General features: G+C 50.2%; 1 protein-coding gene and 1 pseudogene across 1 annotated transcript in view; both read left to right on the top strand.

Moving 5' to 3' along the window:
* LOC147660927 (uncharacterized) overlaps positions 1 to 27,880 on the top strand; it is a 221,563-nt gene that overhangs the window by 125,438 nt on the left and 68,245 nt on the right. The gene's annotated exons all lie outside the window — the stretch shown is intronic.
* LOC147660928 (uncharacterized) lies at positions 67 to 5,909 on the top strand (annotated as a pseudogene).

The following is a 27,880-nucleotide window of genomic DNA, read 5'->3' as shown; positions in this document are numbered from 1 at the left end:
CTTCTTGGTCAACCGAAACCTGATTCAGTCATCTCTCAGGCTGCCCAAAGCAAGTCGAAGAATCCGATGACGCCTTTGACTACGCCTCCAGACAAAGACGGTAGACGTCTGGATAATGTGGGGAAGAGGTTTTCCACCATGGCCAGCTTGCTGGTTAGAGCAGCCAATTCTCTCGCCATTCTGGGCAGATACGATCGCCAGATGTGGTGTGACATGGCACCGCTTGTGGAGCAATTGCCAGACGTAGCACGAGAAGAAGCCAAGAGAGTGCTGATGGAAGGGGAAAAATCATCTTCCGAGGTCATCGACTGTGCGATGGACATCGCCTCCACGGCTTTTCGGGCCTTAGCGAGTTCGGCGGTGCTACGTCGCCAGGGCTGGTTAAGAGCCACCTGCTTTCGTCAGGAGGTCCAAAATAGGATCCTGGACCTCCCATTTGATGGCGAAATGCTTTTCGGAAAGCATGTGGATGATGCCCTGCAGAACATAAAGAAAGATACCGACACGGCAAAGTCGCTGGGATCTCTTAACTATCGCAAGGTCCCATTTAAGGGCGTTCGAGGCAGGGGTTTCTCTTCGTATAGAGGCAACGCCCAGCAGAGATATTCATCACAACCGTCCCAATCTTACAAGACCCAGTACTCTAATCAGCGGCAGGGACAGTCGGCGTCTTACTCTCGCCAGACACCGCGAGGACGTCAGAACCGTCAAGGACGTGACGGCGGCAAGCGACAATAGCGGCCTCCTGGCTCTACCTGCTGTTCCTCCCCTCCCAGTCACATCAGTGGGGGCAGGATTTCCTTTTGTCTGAACAGCTGGAGGTGTATAACATCGGACCAGTGGGTCCTGAATATTGTACAGAGTGGCCATACGTTGAAATTCAAAGATCTTCCTCCAACACGAGCTCCGGGGGCCATCCACACGAAACATCTGGGTCTACTCCATCTAGAAGCCCATCAATTGTTCTTCAAAGGAGCAATAGAACCGGTACCTCTTTCTCAGAGGGGCAGAGGCTTTTATTCCAGGTTCTTCCTGGTGCGGAAGACGACAGAGACTTGGCGCCCCATTCTAGACCTACGAGAGCTCAACACTTATCTCATAAAACTCTCTTTCAGGATGGTCACTCTACAGGAAATCCTTCCTCTTTTAAACCCAGGCGACTACTTGGCTTCCCTGGATTTGGAAGATGCGTATTTCCACATTCCGATACACCCAGCTCACAGACAATATCTGCGGTTTACAGTGGGCAAGAGCCATCTCCAATTCAAGGTGCTTCCGTTTGGCCTGCGGTCTGCACCTCGGGTGTTCACCAAGGTGTTAGCACCTGTGGCAGCTTTTCTGAGGACACATTCCCTGGAGGTGTTCTCTTACTTGGACGACTGGCTAGTCAAGGCTCCATCTTTCAAGGAAACCTCTCAGGCTGTTTCGACTTGCATTCAGTTATTCAGACACCTAGGCCTTCAATTAAACAGCAGCAAGTCAGTTCTGCTTCCCTCCAAGACCGCACGGTTTCTGGGGGCAATTTTGGACACCACACAGTGCACGGCTCGTCCTTCGGAGGACCGTCAACGGAAGTTGATGATCTCAGCTCGCCAACTGTTCCAGAAGAAATGCTTGTCAGTCCGTCAATACAAGTCCCTTCTAGGGTCGATGTCATCCTGCATACCATTAATACCTCATTGCAGGCTGCGAATGCACCCTTTGCAGGAAGAACTAGACAGACAATGGCGCCAGGCAGACGGATCATTCAACAACAAGGTGTTGGTAACTTTGGCAATGAGAAAGGCATGCGAATAGTGGCTGGTACAAGACAATATCGCGCAAGGTCTGTCGTTCAGAATTTCACCATCCCCCTCATCATAACCACGGATGCCTCTTTGGAAGGCTGGGGAGCGGTGCTCCGCGAACTTCAAGTCAGCGGACACTGGAGCGTGGATCAGCGGAAGTGCCATATCAATTTTTTGGAGCTGACGGCCATTCGGTTAGCTTTACAGGCTTTCCTTCCCAGGTTTCGCAACCGTTCAGTGCTGGTCCGGACAGACAATACGACGGCCATGCACTATGTAAACAAGCAAGGGGGAACGAGATCACAGACTCTGTCCACAGAAGCTCAGAAACTCTGGGATTATGCCATCCTTCACAACATCAGTCTGAGAGCCGAACACCTGGCAGGTTCTCTCAATGTCAAGGCAGACGTCCTGAGTCGACAAACGGAGGTGACACACGAATGGGAATTGAATCAGTCCATTCTGGAGAGAGTGTTCTCGGTTTGGGGAACACCTACCATCGACCTGTTTGCCTCCCCAGTAAACGCCAAATGCCGGTTTTACGCAAGCAAGGTTCACCATCTGGGGTCCCTGGGGAATGCCCTTTCAATGGCCTGGTACATCGCATTCTTTTACGCTTTTCCTCCAATTCCCCTCATTCCTCGAGTACTCAAGAAGATGAAGGCGGAACCGTGCAAAATGATTCTCATTGCACCAGCGTGGCCCTGACAATTTTGGTACACAGAGCTCCTGCGGCTCTCTCAAGCTCCTCCGATCCGCTTACAGTCCATTCCATCCCTGTTGTCCAGGAATCAGGGGCAGGTTTACCATCCGGATCCGAAATCGCGCCACTTGACAGTGTGGCTCCTGAACACAGAGAGTTCCGTCATTTAAATCTTTCCCAAGAATGTCGAGACGTTTAGTCACAGGCTCGAGCACCGAGCACAAATAAGACTTACAAGGCAAAATGGGGAAGGTTCTGCCTATGGTGTCAAAGACAAGGTCTCCATCCCTATAAATCTCTGCCTCACCAACTCTTGCCATATTCTATCATTGGCTAAATCTGGGTTGGCACATTCATGTGTGAAAGTCCATCTTGCTGCCATTTCAAGGTTTCGGCGTACTTCTTCAGGCCCTTCCTTATGGTCCTCTCGGATTGTTAAGCAGTTCTTGAAGGGTCTGTTCCGGATGTTCCCTCCAGTTCGACCTCCTCCTCCAGTTTGGCAGCTCAATCTTGTCCTGGCTCAACTCATGAAACCTCCGTTTGAGCCGGTGCACAAAGCGGATTTGAAGTTCCATTCTTGGAAACTTGTCCTCCTCTTGGCTCTAACATCAGCGAGGAGAGTTAGTGAACTTCAAGCCCTCTCCATAGTCCATCCATTCCTTCAATTCAAAAAGGATGTTCTTATTCTTCGCACCAATCCAAAGTTCATTCCGAAAGTACCATCCGAGTTTCACTTGAATGAACCCTTGATTTTAAAGTCTTTCTTTCCGCGTCCTTCTACACCTGCGGAACGCACTCTACATTCTTTGGACATTCAGAGATGCTTAAAATTCTACCTGGAACGTACAAGGCCCTTTCGGAAATCATCCCAGTTGTTCGTCTCCTACAGCGCACCACGGAAGGGATTTCCTTTAGCAAAGAGTGGCATCTCCCGCTGGATCTCCAGTGCCATTCAATTTTGCCATCAGGAGGCGGGTAAGCCTTTGAACAATAAGGTTCGTGCCCATTCTACAAGGTCTGTGTCATCATCTGTGGCTCTTTTCTCTGGAGTCACCATTAAGGATATTTGCAGGGCAGCAACGTGGAGCAGTACTCATACCTTCACAAAACATTACTGCCTGGAATCTGCAGGACGAGACGCCGCGGCTGTTGGTCAAGCAGTTCTGCGGAATCTCTTCCATTGAGAGGTGAGCTTTCCCTACGAACCCTCCATCCTGGTGAGCACATTTTGTTTCTTGTTTGCTATACTATAAGTGTGTATACTTTATGGTTATGTGAGGCCATGTACCTACAAAATGTGTCTTGGTTGTTACTGCTGGCTACTCTGATACAAAGCATGGGAATCTATGAAAGTTCCAATACTGGGGCAAGAAAACAAGTTACTTACCTGTAACTTTGGTTCCCCAGTATTGGTAACTTTCATAGATTCCCATGCGCCCACCCTCCTCCCCTGGGAAAGCTCAGCCTTTTTCACATGAGATAGTGGCGGTTTGCACAACGGCTACGAAAATCTGAGGCTCTGGGCTCTCTCAGGAAGGTTCTAGAGGGTGAGGCTGCTCTGATTGGTCCTAGCAAAAGTTTGGTCTCTTTTACACAAAGAGAGTGATAGGATACAAAATGAGATGAGGCCTAGGTCTGTGTATCTCTTTTGTTTCTATGGTTATTATACTACCGAGGCTCCCATTCCGACGACGGGGAATGATACAAAGCATGGGAATCTATGAAAGTTACCAATACTGGGGAACCAAAGTTACAGGTAAGTAACTTGTTTTCATCTCCATCTGGTCGACGTCGAGGATCGACGTCGAAATCTCCGGATCGACGTCGAGGTTCTCAGTCGAGCCTCTTTCGACGTGGTTGGTCGCCGTCGAGAGCATCAAGACACCACTCGACGCCACTAGTCACCCAGACGTCTTCGACGTCGAGGCTTTCGCCGTCGAGGGATCAAGTGACGGTGGTGGTGGAGTCCCCTGGTTCCGGATCTTCAGGAGTCAAGTCATCATCTCCGAGTTTAAATATCGTGGAGATCTCCCCGGAACCTTCACCCAGATCTGCGGACAGGTCACACAGTTTGGTGCCTCATCATCCTCAAGGGGCTGTATCTGGAGGTCAAAGTAGCCCGGGCTCGGGTTACTCCCGCACATACTCTCCTTCTTCAGCAAGAACGCCAACCAGACCGTCTAGGTCTCCTCGGAGTCCCAGGATTTCACCCAGGCCAAGATCTCGGGTCAGATCACGTTCTCCAGTACGGCCAAGAACACCTGTCAGGCCAAGTTCTCCAATCCGGTCTAAGACCGAGGTCTCCATCAAGAAATCGCTCTAGGTCCAGGGACCGTCACAGCAGGAATCGTGACAGGCCCCATAACAGACGGCGTACAAGATCTTCCACACGGTCGTCTTCGAGATTACTCTCCAACCTTCTCATCTATGCCTCCTTCCCGAGTCTCTCCAATTGACGACATTGCGACTTTCTCCAATGTTCTGGGCAGGGGAGCAAAAAAGCTGAACATTACGCTGCATACTCCAGTGGTTCCCACTTCTGTGATTTTTGATACCCTACATCATCGCACAGCGCCCAGGCCTCTACTGCCCTGGTCCCCGGCCTCCTAGAACCGGCTATGGCTACTTTCCTCACACCAGCAGTGGTGGGATCTGTTCCATCTCGGATGGCCAAGAAGTACAAGTCCCCTGCAGAGGATCCCTTGTTCCTCAGATCTGATCCTCCTGCGGACTCTATTATTGTGGCGGCTGCCATGAAGTCCCATGCCGGCTCTACTTCTTCCTCAGTACCACCTGAAAAAGACAGCAAACTTATGGACTCTTTTGGTAGGAAGGTATGCAACACCTCCTCTTCATTTATGAAGGTGGCTAGCGCCTCTGCCTTGCTTGGAAGGTACGATAGGTCCCTTTGGGACTCCCTGACTCGCTTTACAGACAAGCTCCCCAAGGAAGATCGTCAAGATTTTCTGGAGAATATACAGGAGGGAGGCCTTGTAGCCAGTCAGGTTATTAGCGCCGCAGTGGATGCCTCTGACCTTGCGGCCCATGGCTATTCACATGGTATTTGTTCCCGTCGTTCGGCCTGGCTCCGCCTGACAGGGCTCAAGCCAGACGCCCAGAAGAAGATTTTGAATCTGCCATTCAATGGGAAATCTCTGTTTGGAACACACGCTGACGACGAAATGTCCAAAATGAAAGCGGAGATGGACACCGTCAAAGCGGTGGGATTAGAAAAGCGCAAGGAATTCAAGAAACGCTTTCGCCAGGGAAACAGGAGGTCTTTCCAGCAGAGGGTTCAAACCCCTCAGTGGCAATCCCAGTCTCAGCAGAAAACGCAGTTCCAGCAGCGGCGTCCAGGCAGAGGAAGAGGTGGCAATAACAAGCAGCTGTCCTCCTCCAAGCAACCTCCCAAGCCTTGAACCATTGCTTCCTCCACGTCTGTTCGCCACTCCGGTAGGAGGGAGTGTTTCTCATCATCTGGTAGAGTGGGAATCCATTACAAAAGACAAATGGGTGCTGAATATTGTGCAGCATGGTTACTTGCTGAGGTTCAAATCTCCTCCTCCGCAAGTCTTCCTTCAGGCACGACACCTTCCCCATTTCCAAAGTCAACTGCTACAAGACGAAGTCCCCTTCCTCCTAAAGAAAATGGCCATAGAGGAGGTTCCCTCCATTCACAGAAATCAAGGAGTGTACTCCCGGTATTTCTTGGTTCAAAAACAAGGAACTGTCAAAGAATACAGGCCCATTCTGGATCTTCGAATGCTGAACAAATTCATACTAAAAGAAAAGTTTTGCATGCTCGCCCTGCACCAGATCTTCCCGCATCTTCATCAGGGAGACTGGATGTATGCCATCGACCTGCAGGACGCCTACTTCCACATACCAGTCTCAGTCAAGCATCGGAAATTTCTAAGGTTTCAGATCAGACGCCGTCACTACCAGTATCGAGTGCTGCCGTTTGGCCTGAAATCTGCACCTCGGACATTCTCCAAGTACATGGCGGTGGTGGCTGCTTTTCTTCGCAAAAGAAAGATCTTCGTCTATCAGTATCTAGACGATTGGCTGTTGAAAAGCTCCACTCCGACGCGGCTTCAAAACCATCTGTCGTTCTGCCTCAAATTGATGGACTCGTTGGGTCTTCAAGTCAATCTGAAAAAGTCAGTTCTCAACCCTTCCCAACGGATCCACTACCTGGGTGCTTCTCTGGACTCACTACAGGCAAGCGTGTGTCCTTCGGAGGAGAGGTTGTCATCTATGCTCCTGAAGGGTCGCCTTTTTCTGGACTCTCACGCCCCCACAGCCAGACAAGTGTCCTCTCTCCTGGGATCGATGGCCTCGTGCATCTACACTGTGCCCAATGCCCGCCTTCACATGAGGCCTCTGTAACAAGCCCTCGAAGACCAGTGGTCTCAGAGATCGAATCAGTGGGAAGACCGGGTCTTGCTTCCTCAAGAAGCCAGGGACTCGATCAGATGGTGGTTGAAACGGTCCAATCTCCTCCAGGGAGTTCCATTCCATCGTCCTCCTCCGTCCCAGTGAATTGTCACGGATGCCTCCTTTCAAGGCTGGGGCGCTCACATGGACCGACTCCAAGTTCAAGGCCTCTGGTCCGAGGTAGAGCAAGGCTACCATATCAACTTCCTGGAGCTTTGAGCAGTTCATCTGGCTCTCAAGTCTCTTTATCCTTCTCTGCTCACCAACTACCTCCAGGTTCAGACGGACAACACGACAACTATGTTCTATCTGAACAAACAGGGAGGCACAAGGTCAAGAGTCTTGTCTCTGGAAGCACAAGCCATCTGGCACTGGCTCCTAGCAAGGTGTTGAAGAAAGGTACAGGCAGAAGACACTTTCTCGCTGTTGCCCGGCGTTAACCGCCTCTATACCCATTCAAGTTACCAAACAAAGAGGCAGGCGCTGGAGACTGAAAGGCAGGAAACAGAAGTTTTATTCCGACGGAGCAGAACACGTCAAATCAGACAACAGGGTATCCTCTCGAGGTGCTCTAACTGCATCTCTGAGGCCTGGCCTCTTATACACGAGTTTATTGTTTTATTACATTAAACACATCTCTGTCATTACTTTGATGTACGGAAAGACATCCTCGGAATCCCCGCTTCAGGCCCGTTCCCACACACATTTACAGTTGAAGTCCCCACCCTGGTCACAACAGATGATTATTATTGCGCAGCTGGACATTCCGCCGATTCACGGAATGTGTGAGGTTGATCGGATCTCATGGGGTGGGGGCTTTGATCAGCTCAAGGATCCTTTGATGGGGGTTTCCCACTGTACAGGAGGAAGGGGGTAATGACAGTATCCGCAGGGCCAGGTGGCGGCTTGGGAACGAGTGAGACAAACGGGCACAAAGGAAAGAGGGGTGTTATCAAGGGATCCGGGACCATGAAAGGGATGGAGGGAAGTGTCGCGCTGGGAACAGGATGGGGTTCCGAGGCAGAGCTGCGTGGAAGAGAGGTTTATGACCCAAAGCATGTGAGAGCGGGGGCTGTCAGCGTGCGGGGGATGCTTTGCGAGGTCAGGAGGGAGGGAGAGAGACGCGCTGGCTATCAACGATGGGCAGAGAGGCCATGGTGCTCAAAATGGCTGCCGCTTACGCGCATGAATGGGCTCGAAAAGGGGGCAAGATGGCGCCGATAATGTTGATGCTGCAACCTAAGGTTTAACAGTCCTCCCTTTTCAACATATCTAGCCAGCTTGCCTATTCGATATCAATTTTCATTAGATCTCTGACCTCGGCATCATACAATGCTCCCATGCGTTCATTTCTGAAGTCCACAGTTTTAGGGCAAATACAATTTGTGCATAGTGAACACAGAGGTGGCAGACATTGGATTCCTAAGCATAGACCACATATCACAACTACAGGGATCAGGATAATGGTAAACAGTCTCCAGCCCCAGTTCTTAACAGTACTCCAGAACCAGCCACCAAGCGACCATTCTTCTTGTTCCTGGTGGACTTCTGAAGAGAGTTTGTGGAGATGTTCGATGGCCTTGTACACTGAAGGTGAATTGTCTGGTATAAATGTACAGCAGCTGGACCCAATAATTCGGCATGCTCCAACACGGTCCGCAAGAACCACATCTAGGACAAGGCGGTTCTGGAGGGCCACCAGGCGGACCGCTTGAAGTTCGGCGGTGTTGTTAGCAAGGATACCAGCTGTGATGTTCATTGTCGTCTCAAGTGCCTGAGTCAGATGTCGGATGGCACGGCTGTTTGCCATCGGGCCCCAGAGCGGAACAAGTCCCTTCATGGCATCGAGGAACTGTGCTCCTGTTGAGTCGGCTTGTTCAATGTCTTTGGCTCGTTTTTGTCTATGATGGTTCGCTGGAGCCACATAAGTCGGAGGAAGGATGAAGGAGATGAAACAGATGCCCCCCCAGCCTTTGGGGAGCCAGGTGTAAGCCTTTGTGCCGCAAACGAAGTACATATTTGGGGAGGATACAAAGGAAGGTGGGTCGGTGGAGTCCAAAGTTCTGGTGAAGCGGCAGGCGCTGCGGCCTACCAGCTGTGTCCCAAGCCCTTCTATGCACATGTGGCCTGTGACGTTGATGACTGACAGGGCCACAGTCAGAGTGGCAGCCGTTTGTTTCCGCAGGTAAGAGAAGGTGGGTCTGGTTGGATTGTTGAACACCTGCATTTCAATTCGTTCTTTAGCTGGGATGTCCATGTGGATTGAGTCGTTGGAGGTCTGCGGGCAGAAGTGTGTCTTTGTCCGGTTTCGCCAGACCCCATGATAGAAGTGCGTCATGGTTCTGCCAGAAGTGGTATTGTCTTTATAACTTTCTTGCAGGAGGATCAGCCAAGCAAGGCAGGAGCCGTGAACTGAAAAGGGTGAAGGGATGAAAGGTATCGAGTGCCCAGTAGCGTGGGGTAGCAACCCACAGATCCAACAGTTGGTGGCGTTGGTGGCAAGATTGTGCTGGTGCAACAACTGTACAAAGGAGTTATTCCAAAATTCCTTTCGTCTCTCTCTGAGTTGTGGGGAGAGCGAAATCAGATAATGTTCTTTCATGGTGGTAGGCTGAGCAGTGGTCAGGAATGTTTCATGAGCGGATGTATTTTCTTCCACAATCCAGAGCGTGGTCATGAGGAGAAAGCAGAAAAGGATCGTGATAAAAAGTGCAATTGTCTTTGAGCTGTGGAGTCTGTCTGCTTTCGGGTTTTTGTAGTGGGTATTTCCTGTTGCTTCCATCATCTTCTTATTTGGCGCTTCCATCATCTTCTCATTTGGCGCTTCCATCATCTTCAAGGTGCTCGGTAGCGGGCAGAACCACAGACTTCGTTTAGCGTCTCTCCGGGTGACCCTTGATGGTGTTTTAGGTCACCGTTCTGAGATTTTAACTTAGCCCGTGGTCTACTTAGCCGAAGCTCCCTCCTTTCGTCTCAGGAAATACCCTTCTCTGGATGGCACAGTAGGATCAGAGAATTTTGCAAGTTCAAGGGCTTCGGAATCAGGATAGCAGGCTAGTGACGGTCGGTCCTTGTTCAGGAGCTCTTCTTGGTTGTGGATGCTTTCTGTTGTGGTCAAGGTCGAGGAGACCCTCTTGCAGTGGTGCGCGTGCAGCCAGTGCCGCTTCCCCTCCACACGAAGAGCTGTCCGGGTGGTGAGCAGCACTTGCCAGGGGCCCGTCCACCTGGGTTCCAGACTTTCCGTTCGCTGAAAATTTCGGATCAGCACGAAATCTCCAGGTTGGATGGTGTGACCCGGACCCCTGGAGGCATGCTGCACCTGCTGATGAATGACAGAGTTTCAGTCAATTTATACAGATAATCAGACATTAGGACGTCCGGGACGTCATGTATGGAAGTTGGTTTCGGTGCGGACCAGACACTCATGGGTCGACCAAAAACAACTTCATAAGGTGTCGAGTGATGTTTGGTGGGGGTGGAACGCATCGATAGCAATGCCAGTGGGTGGGCATCTGGCCATTTCAGACCCGTGGTAGCCACTATCTTGGCCAATTTGAGCTTCAGGGTGGCATTGTGTCGCTCAACGAGACCCGCAGACTGGGGGTGAAAAACTGCGTGGAACTTCTGCTTGATGCTCAGCCCTTTTATGATGAGCTGGATGACTTCGGATGACTTCGGCTATGAAGTGGGGGCCATTGTCGCTCCATAAAATCCGACAAAGGCCGTAGCGAGGGAAGAATTCCTTTAATAGTACCTTTGCAGTGACCATGGCGGTGTTGTCACGGGTTGGATATGCCTCTACCCACTTGCTGAATGCACACACCACAACGAGTACGTACTTCAGGCCTTGGCATCTGTCTAGTTGAATATAGTCCATCTGCAGGACTTCAAACGGGTGATTTGGGACCCCAAACTCTCCCCGGGGTACTACAGTTCCTTTCCCGGGGTTGTGTTGTAGGCATATCAAGCATTGTTGGACCAGGCGTTTGGCGGAGTCTGTTATTTTATCATTGTGCCAAACTCTGGAGACAAGTTCAATCATGGGGGCTGATCCTATGTGGGCAGGGGAGTGTGCCATAGTCAGTATGGGGATCAGGTACGAGTCAGGTAGCAACCATTTGTTTGTGTCCTTTGTTCGCCAGCAGCCTTCGTCATCCTTCAATCCCACCTGTGTCCATTCAGTCAGTTCGTGTGGTGTGCTAGCCATTTGAATGTCTCTAATAGTGTCCCTAGCGTCAGTCCATTTTTCTGCTTGTGACCTGGTCACGTACATACGTGTTGTCGTCCTATTTTCGGCTGTCGTTCGGGCAGTGATGTCGGCTAGTGCATTTCCCTGTCCAATAATGTCCGTCACCTTCTTGTGTGCCTGGCATTTGATGACCGCAAGCCTCTTGGGGAGAAGGACAGCTTCAATCAAGGCGGAGACTAGATCTCCATGCAAGATGGGTGTGCCGTGTGAGGTCAAGAATCCCCTCTCCCTCCAAAGGAGCCCGAAATGGTGAACCACCCCGAAGGCGTACTGGCTGTCAGTGTAAATGTTCGCTGTGGTTCCTGCCGCTAGAATGCAGGCTCGTGTGAGGGCAATCAGTTCCGCTGCCTGGGTAGATCGTTGTGTGATGCGGGCTGTCTCGACTACAGTTCGAGCCGTGGTGACTGCATAGGCAGCTGAAGTGGTGCCATCGGGGAGTTTGATGCAAGAGCCGTCCACCCACAGCTCTCCGTCAGGGTCAGGAAAAGCCGCGTCTCTGAGGTCAACCCTACTTCTAGTCTGTTCGTCCGTAAGAGTCACACAGTCATGTACAGGGAGCACATTGGGATCGTTCTCTGGTAAGGGTAACAGAGTTGCCGGGTTCAGTGTGGTGCATCTTTTTAGGGTGATATGGGGTGCTAGCAAGGTCAGCTCGTATCCAGTCAGTCGTGCACTCGTCAGGTGTTGCGTCTTGGTTTGGTTCAGGAGGGTGTCAACTGCATGGGATACCAGTACTGTGAGGGGATTCGAGAGCACGATTCCCTCACTCTGTCGGATAGAGATAGCAGCGGCAGCTACAGCTCGAAGGCAGGCAGGCAAGGCTCTGGCTACAGGGTCAAGAGTGGCAGAGAAGTAAGCGCATGGTCGTTGCTTTGGGCCAATGGACTGGGTCAGGACAGATAAAGCGCACCCCTCCCTTTCGTGAGTGTAAAGGGAGAAGGGTTTTGTATAATCGGGGGTACCTAGGACAGGGGCCGAACAGAGGGCGTCTCGTAGTTCCGTGAAGGAGGTTTGGCACTCAGGGGTCCAAGGGAGCGGGAAGGGGACGTCTTTAGCTAGCAGAGAAAGCAGTGGTTTTACAACAAGGCTAAAGTTTGGCAACCACTGTCGGCAGAAGGAGGTGAGACCTAGTAGAGAGCGAACCTGTTTCTGAGTCTTAGGGACAGGAGTTTCGAGAATGGTTTGGATCCGGTCGGGAGTGAGCTTCCTTCCGTCTTTGGACAGGAGGTGCCTAAGTATGTCACTTGGGGTTGGCAGAATTGCAACTTCTTCCTGGAGACCTTGTGGCCATTTTCCGTAAGGAAGTGTAGGAGTTGAATGGTGGCTGTGACTGCTAGCGGAGTGGTGTCGGCCGCCAAAAGGATATCATCGACGTATTGCACCATCACCACTCCATCGGGTAACTGGACTTGATCCAGTTGTCTCTTGAGGGCCTGGCTGTAAATGCTAGGGCTTTCTGTATAGCCCTGGGGTGCTCGACAGAACCTATACGAGCGGGCCTTTAGGGTGAAGCCGAAGAGATATCGGCTGTCTGGGTGAATGGGGATGGAAAAGAATGCGTTTTTGAGGTCAATGACAGTGAAGGTTGTAGCAGTAGAAGGAATCAATGTCAGGATGGTGGTGATGTCCGAGACCACGGGGTACTGGGGTACCACCACTTTGTTGATCTCTCGAAGGTCAATGATAAAGCGGTATGCTTTCTCATCTCCTTCTCCTTGTTTCTTGATGATGGGCAAGAAAGGGCTGTTGCAAACGTTGCTAACCACTTCCTCTACCACTCCTGCATCTATCAGTGACTGAATAATCTTTACCAATGCCTTCTCGCCCTCGGGCGATATCCGATATTGTGGAAGTTTTGGGAGTGTTGCGTCTGGGCGGACAGTAATGTGTATTGGGTCAATCATCATGCGCCCTACGTCCGAATCTGTCTTGGCCCACAGATACGGAGGCAGAGTGTCAAGTAGGGATGCATCAGCGTCAGTGATGGAAAACATGTGTCGGGGAGGGCAATGTCTAAGCAGAACGGGGTTGTCGTAAAGGAAAACTCGAACTCCGTCTCGAGAGCATCTAATTGTCGCTCGGAAGTGTTTCAATAGGTCAAGTCCCATAATGGCGTCAGGGCTATTGGCAGAGAGCAAAAACGTGGTGTAAGTGGTGTTGTTTTCTAAGTCGAAGAGGATTGGGGCAGACAAAGGGTTAGTGGAGGGCGTTCCATCGAAACCTGTCGATGTTATAAGTGAGCCAGACAAGGGTGCCCTTGGAATCAGTCGTTTAGATAACGCACTACGTGTTGCGCCAGTGTCTACCAGGAATGGAGACTTTGTACCCAAGACCTTAGCAGTGACATAAGGGCCTTGCTGGTCAACATAGAGCTCGACTGGATCCCTCCCTTGCCCTTGGCAGTCCTATGCAAAGTCGTGGGCGTCGTCATAGTCAGACTTTTGGCATTGGTTCTGTCTGGGTCGGTCAAATCTATTTGGTCTGCCTGATCTGTCATTAGTCGTGTCATTTGAAGGCCCTCGCTGCTGTCCCTTATTTCTCGGTCCGTTTGCTATGTCCCTGGGGTCTTTGTTTCTGATTATTTCCAAAAGGATCGGGCATTGGGATTTCCAATGGCCAGTTCCTTTACAGAAAGCGCACTGGTCCTCTCTAATGTCTGTACGTCCAATGTGGGGAGTCGAAGTACGGTCCTTGGGAGGTGCAGTCTTAGGGACGTTCATCTGATAGTTTCCCCTGTATTGGTCGCGTCCTATAGTCACCCCTTGCAGTTGTGCGATCATCACCCTCTCTTTCAAGTCTTTCTTCTTTTTCTCTGTCGCTCTATCGTTTTCATTTTTCTGATGTTCGTAATATTGGGCCATCTGGAGGATAGCCGTGGGTTTGGAGGCTGCCCAACTACTCTCACTGGCCTGTAGTTTCTGGGAGACCTCCGGTGTCAAACCCTTAACGTAATTCTGGACAAACAGATGGTGTCCGGTTGCAGTGGTCATGTCCTGGCCGCTGTAATCGGAGAACACCGTTTTAAACCGGGAGAAGTAATCCAATACATCCTCCTGGGGTTTCTGGCGACAGGCCGTTACTATCGACCAGTCTACTTTCTTTTCTGGAATCAGGGTTTTTAATCTCTGTACGATTTTGTCTGGGAGGTCTAAAATAGATTTCAAGGGCTTTTGTCCAGGCTCTCGCTGTTTATCAATGCCATCGAGTTGCGACCAGGTATGTCCAAACAGCTCAAGGTGGTCGACTTTCCGGATTTGCTTCCACACATCAGCTGGTAGACATAACCCGAAGAACAAATCGATGTCAGCCAGGGTCATAATCGTTGAACCTAGGGCTGTGGCTAACTCAGTATAGAAGGCAGTGGGGTTTTTACGTAGATCAGGCAGAGATTTCCGAAACGTCAGAATCTCTTGCCAGTCCCACGGCTGGTAGACCCAGTTGTACACTACCCTTCCTTTTGCATCTTTGTTGTTTGCGTCATCATGAGTCCCTTCACCTCGTGGGGGAACCCAGTAAGGGGCAGCTTTTCGTATCGGCATCATGGCGTTAGATTGCTCAGTTGGTGGTTCGGTCACTACGGATGTCATGGTTTTAGTTCCCGATTTTCGTTCAGTGAGGTGGCGGAAAACCTCAAGCGTGCGCGTAAGGAGGTCCGTCACATCACACTCGCCCTCATCCCCGATATCGACCTTCCGGTACAGAGTCGTTAGGCTTTCGGGACCTTTGTCTCGATATCGGTCCTCGTATGCGTTCAAGACATAGTAACACAGTCGAACAGTAAAGTGTCGTCTGTGACTTCCAGTATACGACTTAAACATATCCGTGATATACTCTTCATCTTCCTTTCTTTCTACCAACGTCCTTGCTATCTTGTCAATCCCTGCTCGCTCATCTTTGCTTAACCTGTTTGTTCTTGTAGAACCAGCCCTTCGGGTCTCATGGTCGTCTAACGTTGTCGTTTGTGTAGTATCTAATACAAGGGGTTCGGCCGGCACAGAGGCCACGGGGGCCGAAGCTGTGGTGCCACTTTCGTTCGTGCCCGGGGGTGGTGGGTGCTGAGCTAAGGGTTGGGAAGGGGCATATGGAGGGGGCATGTAGATGATCGGAGGACCTAGCAGCAGATCATCGTTGGCTCGCTGTTTCGCGGGCAATTCAGGGTAGAGTGTGGAGGGCGTTCTAACCGGACACTGGTTTGATGTTTCTATTTCTAGTTTCTGTTTGGCTTCCTCTCTTTCTTTTATCTCTTCTTCTAGTTTCTGAGCAGCTAGGTGGGCTGCTTTTCGCAGCTCTTTTCCCAACCTACTCTCATTTCTCTTCTTACGCTGTTCGGTTTCTTTGCGCCACATGCCGAAACTATCAAGCATAGTGGGTGTTGTCTTGTTTTTACCAAGGGCTGTTTCTAGCGCGCTCATTTTATCATCATCGAAGGATCCTATCAGTGGCCACTGACTTTCTCGATCCTTTTTCGTATATTTATGCCACAGCTTGCTATAGGCTATAGCGATCAATCCATGCTTCATGAACATGTCCTTATTAGGGGTGCCTTCCAGTGGAGCCGGATGGTTCATCTCTAATAAGCGGTCCGGGCTAAACAGGCTACCAATCAGTGGGGAGAAGACAGGCATGACGGATCACAATGGGGATAATAGTCAGCACTACCTATCTTATCACTGCGTGCAAAGACTAGACAGAATATTTCTATTCTACGTTGTTTGCAGGCAGTGAATACCTCATGAACCAATAACGAGCAGTCAATGTTTAATCAAATAATCAGTGGGAAGAATAAGTAGGCCCGCAAAAGTCTGCGTTACCTACCCTTTCACTATCTGCAAAAAGGGAACCTGTTCTTTCCTGTTTGTAGACAGAGAATCTCCAGAAAATAGTCCGCGAACAGTAGTTCGGGTTCAATCAATTAATCAGTGGGGGAGAAGGATAGGCGTGATAGATGATAATGTGGACAAAGGTCTACGTTACCTATCCTTCACTGCTTGCAAAGAGAGAGCCTGTTGTTTCTCCATTTGCAGGCAGCGAATCTCCAAATGGATCAATTAAAGAGTAATACTAGTATTTTTCAAACAATCAATCATTTCGCAATTTGTCGTGTCTACACGACCTTACCCGGACCGCATGGACAGTTTCTTGTCTTCCGAATCCAGCGCCCGATCGTCCTCTATTCTTCGTAATCCTCGCGGCACTCCTGATGGTTCCCAGTCAGGACCGTAGATCACTCGAGAGAGGTCTGTTCGGAACCAGTGAAGTTCGGATGATCGGCTGTCAGACGAGGGTCTATTGGACAGGTGCACTCCCGATCGTTGCAGTCGTTCACTCTGTCGTCAGGACCTCTCCCACTGGATCCACGAGTCGCTGATGGGCCCCACGTTTGGGACGCCAAATTGTTGAAGAAAGGTACAGGCAGAAGACCCTTTCTCGCTGTTGCCCGGCGTTAACCGCCTCTATACCCATTCAAGTTACCAAACAAAGAGGCAGGCGCTGGAGACTGAAAGGCAGGAAACAGAAGTTTTATTCCGACGGAGCAGAACACGTCAAATCAGACAACAGGGTATCCTCTCGAGGTGCTCTAACTGCATCTCTGAGGCCTGGCCTCTTATACACGAGTTTATTGTTTTATTACATTAAACACATCTCTGTCATTACTTTGATGTACGGAAAGACATCCTCGGAATCCCCGCTTCAGGCCCGTTCCCACACACATTTACAGTTGAAGTCCCCACCCTGGTCACAACAGATGATTATTATTGCGCAGCTGGACATTCCGCCGATTCACGGAATGTGTGAGGTTGATCGGATCTCATGGGGTGGGGGCTTTGATCAGCTCAAGGATCCTTTGATGGGGGTTTCCCACTGTACAGGAGGAAGGGGGTAATGACAGTATCCGCAGGGCCAGGTGGCGGCTTGGGAACGAGTGAGACAAACGGGCACAAAGGAAAGAGGGGTGTTATCAAGGGATCCGGGACCATGAAAGGGATGGAGGGAAGTGTCGCGCTGGGAACAGGATGGGGTTCCGAGGCAGAGCTGTGTGGAAGAGAGGTTTATGACCCAAGGCATGTGAGAGCGGGGGCTGTCAGCGTGCGGGGGATGCTTTGCGAGGTCAGGAGGGAGGGAGAGAGACGCGCTGGCTATCAACGATGGGCAGAGAGGCCATGGTGCTCAAAATGGCTGCCGCTTACGCGCATGAATGGGCTCGAAAAGGGGGCAAGATGGCGCCGATAATGTTGATGCTGCAACCTAAGGTTTAACAAAGGGGCCTGTCCATCGTGGCAGTCCATCTACCAGGAGTTCAAAACGTCCAAGCAGACTGCCTAAGCAGAGTCTTCGTAGAAGCGCACGATTGGGTGCTCAACGAGGAAGTCGCTCAAGAGGTTTTTCGGTGCTGGGGCGTACCGGACGTAGACCTGTTTGCAGACGCGGCACATGCAAAATGCCCCGTCTTCGCGTCCAGGTTTCCCCAACAGGGATCACTGGGGAACGGTCTTTTGATCAGCTGGTCGCAGACATTACTCTACGCCTTTCCTCCCCTGCCTCTGATCCCGGCGGTGATCCAGAAGTTCTACACGACCAACACCAGGATGATCCTGATAGCACCATAGTGGCCACGCCAGTGGTGGTACCCTGATCTTCTACAGCTGTTGGAGGTTCCGCACCGGCGCCTACCATGCCGTCCAGACTTGTTGTCCAAAGACCAGGGGAAGGTGTTTCACCCCAACCTTCCTTCCCTTCGCTTGACAGCATGGCTCCTGAGGTCATCCAGTATGGGCATTTAGACCTCCCAGCAGACTGCATGACTATTCTTAAAGAATAAAAACGATCCTCCACTAGGAAGTCCTATGCTTTCAAGTGGAAGAGGTTCTTCTTATGGTGTCATGAGCACTCTCTTGACCCGTTACATGGCCAAGAGCAGGTGATTCTTCCATATCTATTGCATTTAGCAAGATCAGGCCTGAAATACCCCTCCATCAGGGTTCATTTAGCTGCAATCACAGCATATAGGAAGACTCCTAATCAGACATCTTTCTTCCTTATGCCTGTAGTTAAAGATTTCCTAGAAGGTCTTAAGAAAGTCTTCCCACCGGTGAGGTCCCCCTCCCCTCCCTGGGAGCTTAATATCGTCCTGACTAAACTGATGGGTTCTCCTTTCGAGCCTATACATAAGGCCTCTTTGCAGCACTTGACCTGGAAAGCTGCTTTTTTAGTAGCGATTACCTCTGCCCGCAGGGTCAGCAAAATCCAGGCCTTGTGTTGTAAGGAACCTTACACAGTTTTTCATGCCAACAGGGTGGTATTAAGAACGCACCCAAGTTTTCTGCCTAAGGTAGTTTCAAACTTTCATATCAACCAGTCTATTACCTTACCTACCTTTTTTCCTAAACCTTCCCCCGGAGAGGTCATTACACTCTCTAGATCTCCGGAGGGTCCTGAAGTTCTACTTGTCAAAAACCCTTACTCTTAAGAAGTCTGACCGGCTTTTTGTTAATTATGGCAGTACTAATACTGGCCTGTCAGCTTTCAAAAAGTCAATTTCTCGCTGGATTGTCTCCTGTATAGCTTTAGCTTAACAGCTAGCTAACAAGACCTTGCAGGGTAAACCGCATGCACATTCTACTAGAGGGAAAGCTTCCACTACAGCTCTCCTTCGTAATGTTCCTATTTCTGAAATTTGTAAAGCGGCAACTTGGCGGTCTGTCCATACCTTTACCCGCCATTATTGCCTGGACTCAGATACTCAGGCCGATGCCAGAGTAGGGCAGACCTCTTTAAGGAACTTATTTGCATAAGATGCATTTGCAATATGTGTCTTAGTTATTATGTGAAGTTTTTACTTCTTGCTCGTCCGCGAGACTTTGGGTAGGAGTTTGCTAATCTATTCTTAGATTATGACTATTGGTGAGTATCCCCTGGATGAGAAGGATTAGTTACTTACCTGTAATCCTAGTTCTCATCCAGGGGTATACTCATCAAAGTCATAAGCTCCCGCCCACCTCCCCGGACGAGCAGATTTACAAAGTTATGAGATGTTTTATTGTGGATCTCCTCAGGTGTTATGCACCTCCAAAAAGACCTGACCCAACTGTCACCTGTGGTGCACCATGGGAGCAGGGGGTTGCCTTCAGGTCTTAAAGGCACGGTACCCCTACTCTAATGCCTTAAAGGCAAGGTGTCAGTTTTTCTTTGTTGCTTTATACTCTCCTGCAGCCTACTGGCAAATGCCTGCAATTACAGGTTTTTTCCTATGGCAATAAAGCATTGGTTGTATACAAATATTTTCTGCTCTCTTTCTTCCTTAGGGGTTGGGAGAGTACTACTGTATGTATGCTGATTTATGTAATTTTGCGGCAAATTTGCCAGTTGGGAAATGTTTTAGGCTGCAAATATATGTTTTCACATATATATATATATATATATTTATATGTATTTTCTATATGCTCCAGGATCCCGCACATGGGCGGGGATTATTCATAGATTATGACTTTTAGTATACCCCTGGATGAGAACTAGGATTACAGGTAAGTAACTAATCCTTCCCTCCGCCGGGCCCCACCACCTTACTTGCTCCTGTCGTGGACGTCCTTAGCCCCGTCCAGAATCGCGCTGGAGGCTCATTCCGGGCAAATCGGTTCCTCTCCTCCAGTCCACGCCGCTATGTTGCCGTCACCGCACAGCTCCAGACGCACGCCTGTTCCTTATATCCTCTGCAGCTCACGGATTCCCAGGTCGCAATACAGCAGGGGGGGGGGTTCAACCGGGCTTCGACCCCGACTTTCACTCAGGATATTCGGGTCTGGACGGTGATTAAGCTGCTATGGTGTTGTGGATGGGCGATAGCTCCTCTAGGCAGCAGCCATCTCTCACGGCTGCTAGCCACGCCCCCTAAGTACTTTATCTTGATCTCTCCGGAGGGATAGATTCATGGCATACGTTGAGTTTTTTACTAAACTCTTGTTTTTTTTTCAGGTACTTAGGTTCCCATGCAGTGCACTAGTTCCCCATCTCCACATGGGGTGTGTTTCCTGGATGTCGTCCCTTTTCTACAGTACACAACCCATGTATACATAATTTTACCCTAGTGGATGTATGGTTTTATTTACCATAGAACATGGGCTGTTTTACTCTGGGCGTTCTTCTTTATGATATTGGTTCAGTTTTCTACACTGTAGCCCAGTTGTATTTTCAACTTATGTATTCTTAAATTTTGATGGGGAAGTTTGAGTCTTTTCACTCCTTCTTCTCTATCGTCTTGTTTTCTCCTGATGTGAGTTGTTCTTTTGCTTACTTACCTGGCCAGTGGGTGTGCGGAGGTCTGCCATTGATAGGTTCTCCTTCTATTCTTTGCCCTTTCTGTTTTATTTTGCCTTGGAAAGGATGATGTGTGTTGTTCTGTTATCATATTTCTTCTTCCTTACTTCTTTTCGCTCCTCTTGGCATTCTTGTTCTAGTCACACCTTCACTTGTGTTCTACTTTTCCTCTCTGGTCTTTCATCTTTCCTTGTTCCTCTAGCCTGCGTCCACTTCTTCCTCTTTTAACTTTTTATTGTTCCAAAAATGGGCGCTCCTTTTTGGGTTTTTTTGTTTTGGAACGAAGGAGGATAAGTAGTATCCTGGGTTGCTATTATTTATGCTGTGCCAGTGGAACCCTACCTGAGTGATGTAAGATGGAATGTTGGGAGTGGGAACTCAGAGTTGGAGAAGGGCTGAGCGCCTAGCTGGGTGCTCCTGGTGGGGCTAATTTCTACTGTACTACCAAGCTGTAATCAACCTGAATAAATCCTCCTGAAATACTACTACCAGCGTGGACTTGGTTACTACAGACTTCTTCCCATTTTTCTTTTCTGGACTTGGGAGGAGAGGCCCTCTTGTACTCCCGGATCTCATTGGGTGCTCAGTGCCCGCTCTATTCAACACTGTGTAGTGTGCTCCCTGCTGTGGTTATGGCTGCATTACTATTAAGTAAATTTAGGAAGGTGGGGACAAGTGTCAGAATCCTGGGCCTACTGCATGAAGTGCTGACCCTACAGTCAACCAGTTGGTCATTTAATCCATCCGTTGGTTGCCTGTCACCTTATCACACAGAAATTGGCCTGGTAGCACATGTTTTTGGTCTCGGTAGGAGGGGGGCACAAGCATACCTTGAGGTTGAGACAGGCTCCGTGGCCGCCAGCCAGGAAGGTGGTGGGGAGGGAGCTCTGTATGTGCAGAGGTCACTAATTCTGCACCCTCACTCCTTCTGCTACAGGGGCAGTGCTGGGTTGCCAGGCCCCTAATGGTGTTTCAGTAGCTTCAATAGTTTCAGTATTTCCCAGTAATTTCAATTGTCCGCAAGCTGCACCTGAACCTGGTCGGGCCACCTCTGTGGGCTAGGGCTCTGCCTGTTCTACAATGGGGCCTAAATCCACTATAATCTCCTCAACCACCGGAGCCTCACTACTTGCTGCTTCTGACCCCCTGCCCCTCTCCCATTCCTCTCACTTGGCTCACCAGGCTCCTTCCTTGTACCTTGAGGGAGCCAGGCTTAGACATCAGGGACCAGGAGGGTAGGGAGACCGCAGGGACAGACAGGGTCAGGGTGGGCAGAGGAGCTTGATCCGGGGCAACAAGGCTGGCCAGATCGCCATGCGGTACCCGCCACACTGTACCCATGTCACCATTCCCCTGAGTGGCGTTAGGCAACAGGAGCAAATCCTGCTAATTGTTGGTGCAGGCAGGCGGGTGGGTGGCAGACAGGCGGCAGGTGGCTGTAGCTCTTTGCTCCTCGCTCTGTGCTCCTCGCTTGAAGCTTACAACTCCCAGCATGTGTGCATCAGAATCCAAACATGAGAGTAAACCTGGAAGGGTTGCAGAAGGTGGAGACCTGATTTACAGCTCTAAAACAGATAACCCCGCAAGGAGGATCTGCTATTCCCCATTTTTTACAGATTTCCCTGAATGTTAGCAAGATTAAGTAAAATAGCTGCTGCTTTAGTCTCTCACCAAGCTCAGGATCAATTCAAAATAGAATTAGGGTATCTGTTAACTTCCCCTGCTGCTTGAGAAGCTTAGACAAAACATTAACCGACATACTGCCAGAATGAAGAGAGCTTTGGGCATCTGCTAAAAAGATGCTTATCATCCGCCTCAGGAAACGTACAATTTAAACATACTAATTTTTGTTTCGCAATTTCTGCCACATTTTTAGCGACCAGTACAGCCTATGCAATGTGTAGAAATGAATGCGCCTTTAGGTAAGCAGGTTTAACTTTTTCATACAGTACTTTGAGAGATTTTAGCCAAAGATGTTCAAGGAGCTGTAGTGGAACTGCATCTGCCCAGATTAGATAGGGCTGTCTAACTTTGCAATTCTCTGCTCCAATGATTTCTCAGTACCAGTTTGCTACTTATTTCCTGAGTGGTGACTTGGAGACCATCGTATCCTTAATTTCCTCACTTTTCTGTCCTCCCTATATGTGAGCTGTCCACCATGAAGCAATTTGGAAATATTTAACCATAGAAAGCGAGCCCTTTGTTTTATCAAGTTTATCCTGCCAGGACATTAAATAAGATCCAGCTCTGAGATACCCTCAGGTTTGAAGGCCAGCCACCCTAAGAGGAATAGTGAGCCTGTCTTTAATACATTTGGGTGTTCCAAGGGTGTCACAGATCGGCAAGTTATTAGAATAATAGGGTTGTCCAAAGATTTTCCTTAGGGCACACCATACAGAGATGGCCACTATCAGTACTTTTAACCTAACTTATTTTTTTACTTGGGGTTGCCATATTTTACCAGAACATCTTCCAGTCCATGCTCTTTTAACACAACTGAAAAGAGGTACCTCAAAGTTGAATGCTTTGTGGCTGATCTTAGCATGCAGAAATTATTAAACTTAAAGGCATAGGCGTACACTTGAAAGTACAGTAACACTCAGCCACCACTCTTTAATTTGTTTCTAAGCTTTTTCCACAAAGGTCTGAGGGGCATAGTCTCAAGAACTTGTGTTAATTTTTGCAAATTTAACTTGGCGGCACCATGCAATAGTTCCAATATAACGCTACAAATGACAGCGTTAAAACTACTGCAACAATGAACAAATGCAAAATACCAACGCAAAAAAAGTGGCGATGACACCAATCGCGATACAATAATCAGCGAAAACCAGCGACAGGCCTGCAATTCCCACACCTCATGTGGGAAAATGCACTATAAAAGCAGTCAAAATATAAAAAACTAAAAATAAACTGTGTAGCATCATGGATGCACCGGACCCAGTGCAGAGGACAACGCGGAACCCACAAGCCCCACGGAGGACCATCCAGGAACCTCGGGGTCAGGGAAGGGCAAGGTCAAGGACAAGCAGAAGAGGAAGACGAAGTTCAGTCTGCAGGATAACAGGATCCTGATAACAGAGGTGGTAGAATACCCTCAAATACTGTTTGTCACCTCCACTGTGTTACTGTCAACTAAAAATAGAATATGGCAGACCATCGTGGACAAGGCGAATGCAGTCGGAGTGCTGAAGAGGTCAATGGAGTGAGGTCAAGAGGCGCTGGAATATTGTGAAGCGCAAAACCAAGCAGATACTCGCAAAAAAACGGAAGGCAGCAATGCAGACTGGAGGTGGCAGTCCAGCGCTACAGGAGGAGCTGGACGAGATGGAGGAATTGGTGTCCACAGTCATCAGTGGGGAGATGGGGCCCGGACACTGCTCAACAGGACCAGACACAACAGCAACAGGGTGAGTAACAAACAGGGACTGGGGGAAGGGAGGAAATGCGCACAATGACACACATGCACAATTAAGCAGAGCACATCAGACAAACCATGCCCCAGACACCCAAATCCCACCAAGATACCAATTGTTAGACGGACCTGGAGGGTCGGCCGAGGACAAGGGGAGAGGTCTCCGGGGAGAGCCGTCTCCAGCGATCGTACAGACGAGTAACTTCCCCCCCACAGATGTACACCACACAAAGATAAGGTTTAACGTTCTTTATAAGCAATCTTGAAGTACGATAGAATGGTACAAGGAGGTCAGGACTCCGGGGTCCCCTCGATTCTAGTCTCTTGGATGGGAAAGGGGGTAGCGGGACAGTCTTGTTACCAATCTGGTAGATGCGATGATAAGATGGATAGCTCACAATCCTCGAGCTCGGCGTTCTAGGTGGACGGGCCGCGGCAGCGCCGTCAGGTCCCGAGATGATCGTAGGTAGCGACGGTCCGCGGCAGCGCCAGCAGGTCCCGGTGAAGGTGGTAGTTACAACGGTCCGCGACAGCGCCAGCAGGTCCCGACGAGGATGAAGGATGCAGAAGGTTGCACCAGCGCCAGCAGGCAGGACGATAGTTCACAAGGCAGGGCTACGGCAGCGCCAGTAGTCCGTCAAGGATGAGTTCTTCACGGGGTCTCTCGACTCCAGGATACAACTGCCTTCCTGCTCTGGAGCTGCCCCAGTTATAGGTCTGGCGCCCTTTGATGTCCGGACCCTCGCACTTGGAGGTCGGGAGGTCCGGGATGAGGGAGTCCAGACACCCAGCAGGGGGGTGGAGCCAGCGCCCAGGGAGGCTGGGGCGATCGGCACCTGGCGGGGGAGAGCCATCGACACTTCTTTCTCCCATTGACCTGCCAAGTGGTCCGTTCACCTCCTGGGTGGATGGTGGTGCCGGGATGTCGGTGCCTGGTCAGGCCCAGGGTTAGGGTCGAGCTGAGGCCATGCGGCCTCGTGGTGCAGGGTCCAAGATGGCGGCTGGGCCCGGCAATGGTGCTGACGGTGGCCCGGGCCAGGGATACAGAGATGTTCGGGGGCAGGCGTCCCGTAGGGGACGGGTTGCGGGTTGCTTCTGGGGGTAGCACCTGGAGAACCGATGTCCGGGCTCTGTCATGCGGGGGGGGGAAGCGAGCCCTTCATGTGGCCTGTCCAACACCAATGCACCCATGAATGCCACATCCCAGCACTGTAGAAGCACAGAAGGCAGAGGCCAACCTCATGTAAGGGATCAGGGGCAGCCAACTCAGAGCTGCAGGGGCGACTCCCTCAAAAAGCGGCACACACATCACATGCATAGCACAACAACATTGACAACAATGTGGCACAACCCACAACACGTCCACAACAGAACAGGGGACACAACTGTTGCCGATTGTGTGCAGTAACTGGCCAATCACATATGGCATCGCAGGGAAATGTGAGTTGACAATGTATAAGTACAAACAATCCATCTGTGAAGTGGTCTAAATGTCCACTGTCCCACATCACAAAGGCAGCTCCCCACAAACGGTCACAATGGACACTGTCACTCAGTCTGCATGCAAACATGTTCAACTGCATCTCCTTCACATTGCAGAGGGAAATTCAATAGCTCCTGCAGAGCAGTCCCAACCTCTCTTCTCTGATGGCAAAGAGGACAACCAGACCTTCGACTTCGATGCCCTCCAACAGCTCGTGGAGAACCTCCGCACCCCACCTCCAGGATCAGGTCAGCCCAGCTGCTACAAGGAGAACCCACCCTCTGTACATTATACACAGCAGGCAGCACCCACCACCACGGCTGCCTCCCTGGACCCCCATGACCGATACATGGCCTTACAACTCCGTGAGTTGGGGTGCCAGTAGAAGCTGGCCGAACAGATGCAAGTGGGGTTCGACCGCATGGCAGATAAACTAGACGCCACTCGTGGGTATTTAAGTCCCATCAGGGACCACTCACAGTCCTTAACGGACACCGACAGTCCACTCCATGCTCTCCAACGAACCATGTCCAACATCACCAGGGTCCTGACTCCGAGGCAAGAATGACTGTCCAGTCATAGTGGCTCCAGCGAGCTCGCCCGGGAGTTAGGACTCATGCGGAGGCTCATGGGGGACAGGGAGCATTAGCGTGCAGAAACAATGGCTGACACAGTTGCACACGAGCGACAGGTGGTTGTGTCCCTCAATGCCATAAAGAACATTCTCATGACATTGCTGCCACAAGGCCTGGTGCCGATGCATGCTGCTGCTACCACTCCATCCACATCTTCGCCCACTGATGTGTCAGTGCCACACAGTGTATCAGACATTCCACCACTGGCACCTGCGGTGTCACTGCCACACAGTGCTGGAGACAGAACACCACCACTCACATGTGAGGCACCTGAAACAGCAGAGGACGAAGATGCGGATTAATCTGATCTTGTGGTCGAAAGGCATCCTTGTCTGCCATATGGCATGTTACTGCTTGGTTCTGCCCTCAGCATCTTCACCTTCCAGTGTCCCCCAATGCATTCTCTGACACTAACCTTGGGCCTAGACATTGACTGCCATAGACTTTTTGATCACCCATGGCACAGATAGCAGACTGCCGACTGAACTCCTCCACTACTGAGGAACATATAATTCACAGAAGGACTCTGACTGGCCTGCCACGGGCTGACGATGCAGGGTGGGCTTTGCCCGGCCCTGTACTACTCCGCATACAACACTCCATTGAATGTGCATTAAACATCAATGTTCAGAACAATGTTTCATGTCTATGATCTTGCAAGGGTGGAGGCATGAATACATGTAGAAGCAATGATTGCACCTTACGTCCATGCTGCTCATGTTGTGGGATGTGGGTCACAGGGTGACACATTGCCGATTGTGTGCCGGGTGGAGCCGACACTAGAATGGGGAAACATGCATTTGTTACTTCCTTGTCCAGGCCAGAACGGAAGCACGCACACAGCCCGGGGTCATTGTTTACACCCTTACGCTGGCCTGGCATATGTCTTTGGCAACTGTTTCAGATGAGTGACCTGGTGGATTGCAGTGTGTACCGGCACATGGTTGGAGATCCACCAGTGGCTGCAGGTGAGCAGTGGGGCCTGGGTCTACAGTGTCGGCACTCTTTCTCACTCTCTTTCTTTCTCTCTCCCTCTCTTTCTTTCTCTCTCCCTCTCTTTCTCTCACTTTCTCTCTCCCTCTCTTTCTCTCTCTTTCTCTCTCCCTCTCTTTGTATCTCTTTCTCTCTCCCTCTCTCTTTTTCTCTGTCTCTCTGTCGCTCTTCATTTCTGTCCTTTGATGGGCGTATGAGACACCTTCTTATCTGTCTTTCTGTCTTGCAGGCTGTGACTCACGAAATGCCCGGAGAAGACATGCAGTGCTTCTTCATGATTTGTTCTTATTTGTTTAATCTGTAATGAAGGTTTTGTTTTGGTTATATGATGTGGATGTGTCTTTCAATTTTGTGGCCACGCCTGTCTGTTGGGTGTTGTGGTTGTGCGACTTCAGGCGATTTGTTTGGGTCATGGTTTTGTGGGGTTGATGTGCATTCTCCTTGTAAGGGGGAGGAAAGGGGGTGGTGGGGTGCAGGAGGGCAAGGTGTATGTTTTGTTGCCCTCTTGGGGCTCTGGGCTGCATGTTCAGTTGCTTGGGCATCTGTTGTTCTACATGTTTGGCTATGAGCTCCCTTGGCTGCAGCCGGTTGTCGTCCGACTTTGCACCAGGTCAGAGCAGGTGTTGATTTTTATGCTGCTCATGTGCCTTATCGCATATTTTGTGTATGTATCGAAGATCTGGCTGGTCGTTTAGAATGTTGTGGTGTAGTGTTGCTGCTGCTTTTTGCTCGGGAATGCCTACTCTGCATCTTATTAGCGATATTTGCTGGGGTCATCCGTGACGATGTTTGTTGCGTCCGCTAACGCCGGAAAAGTGGTGATGTTGGCTGTTTGCACCGGCTTGTGGATGGGGCGGTAAATTTAT

The sequence above is a fragment of the Lissotriton vulgaris genome, unplaced genomic scaffold, assembly GCF_964263255.1.
Source record: "Lissotriton vulgaris unplaced genomic scaffold, aLisVul1.2 SCAFFOLD_1932, whole genome shotgun sequence".
Taxonomy (NCBI): Eukaryota; Metazoa; Chordata; class Amphibia; order Caudata; family Salamandridae; genus Lissotriton; species Lissotriton vulgaris.
Note: the sequence above shows the minus strand (reverse complement) of the source record. Positions and strands in the feature narration are given on the sequence as shown.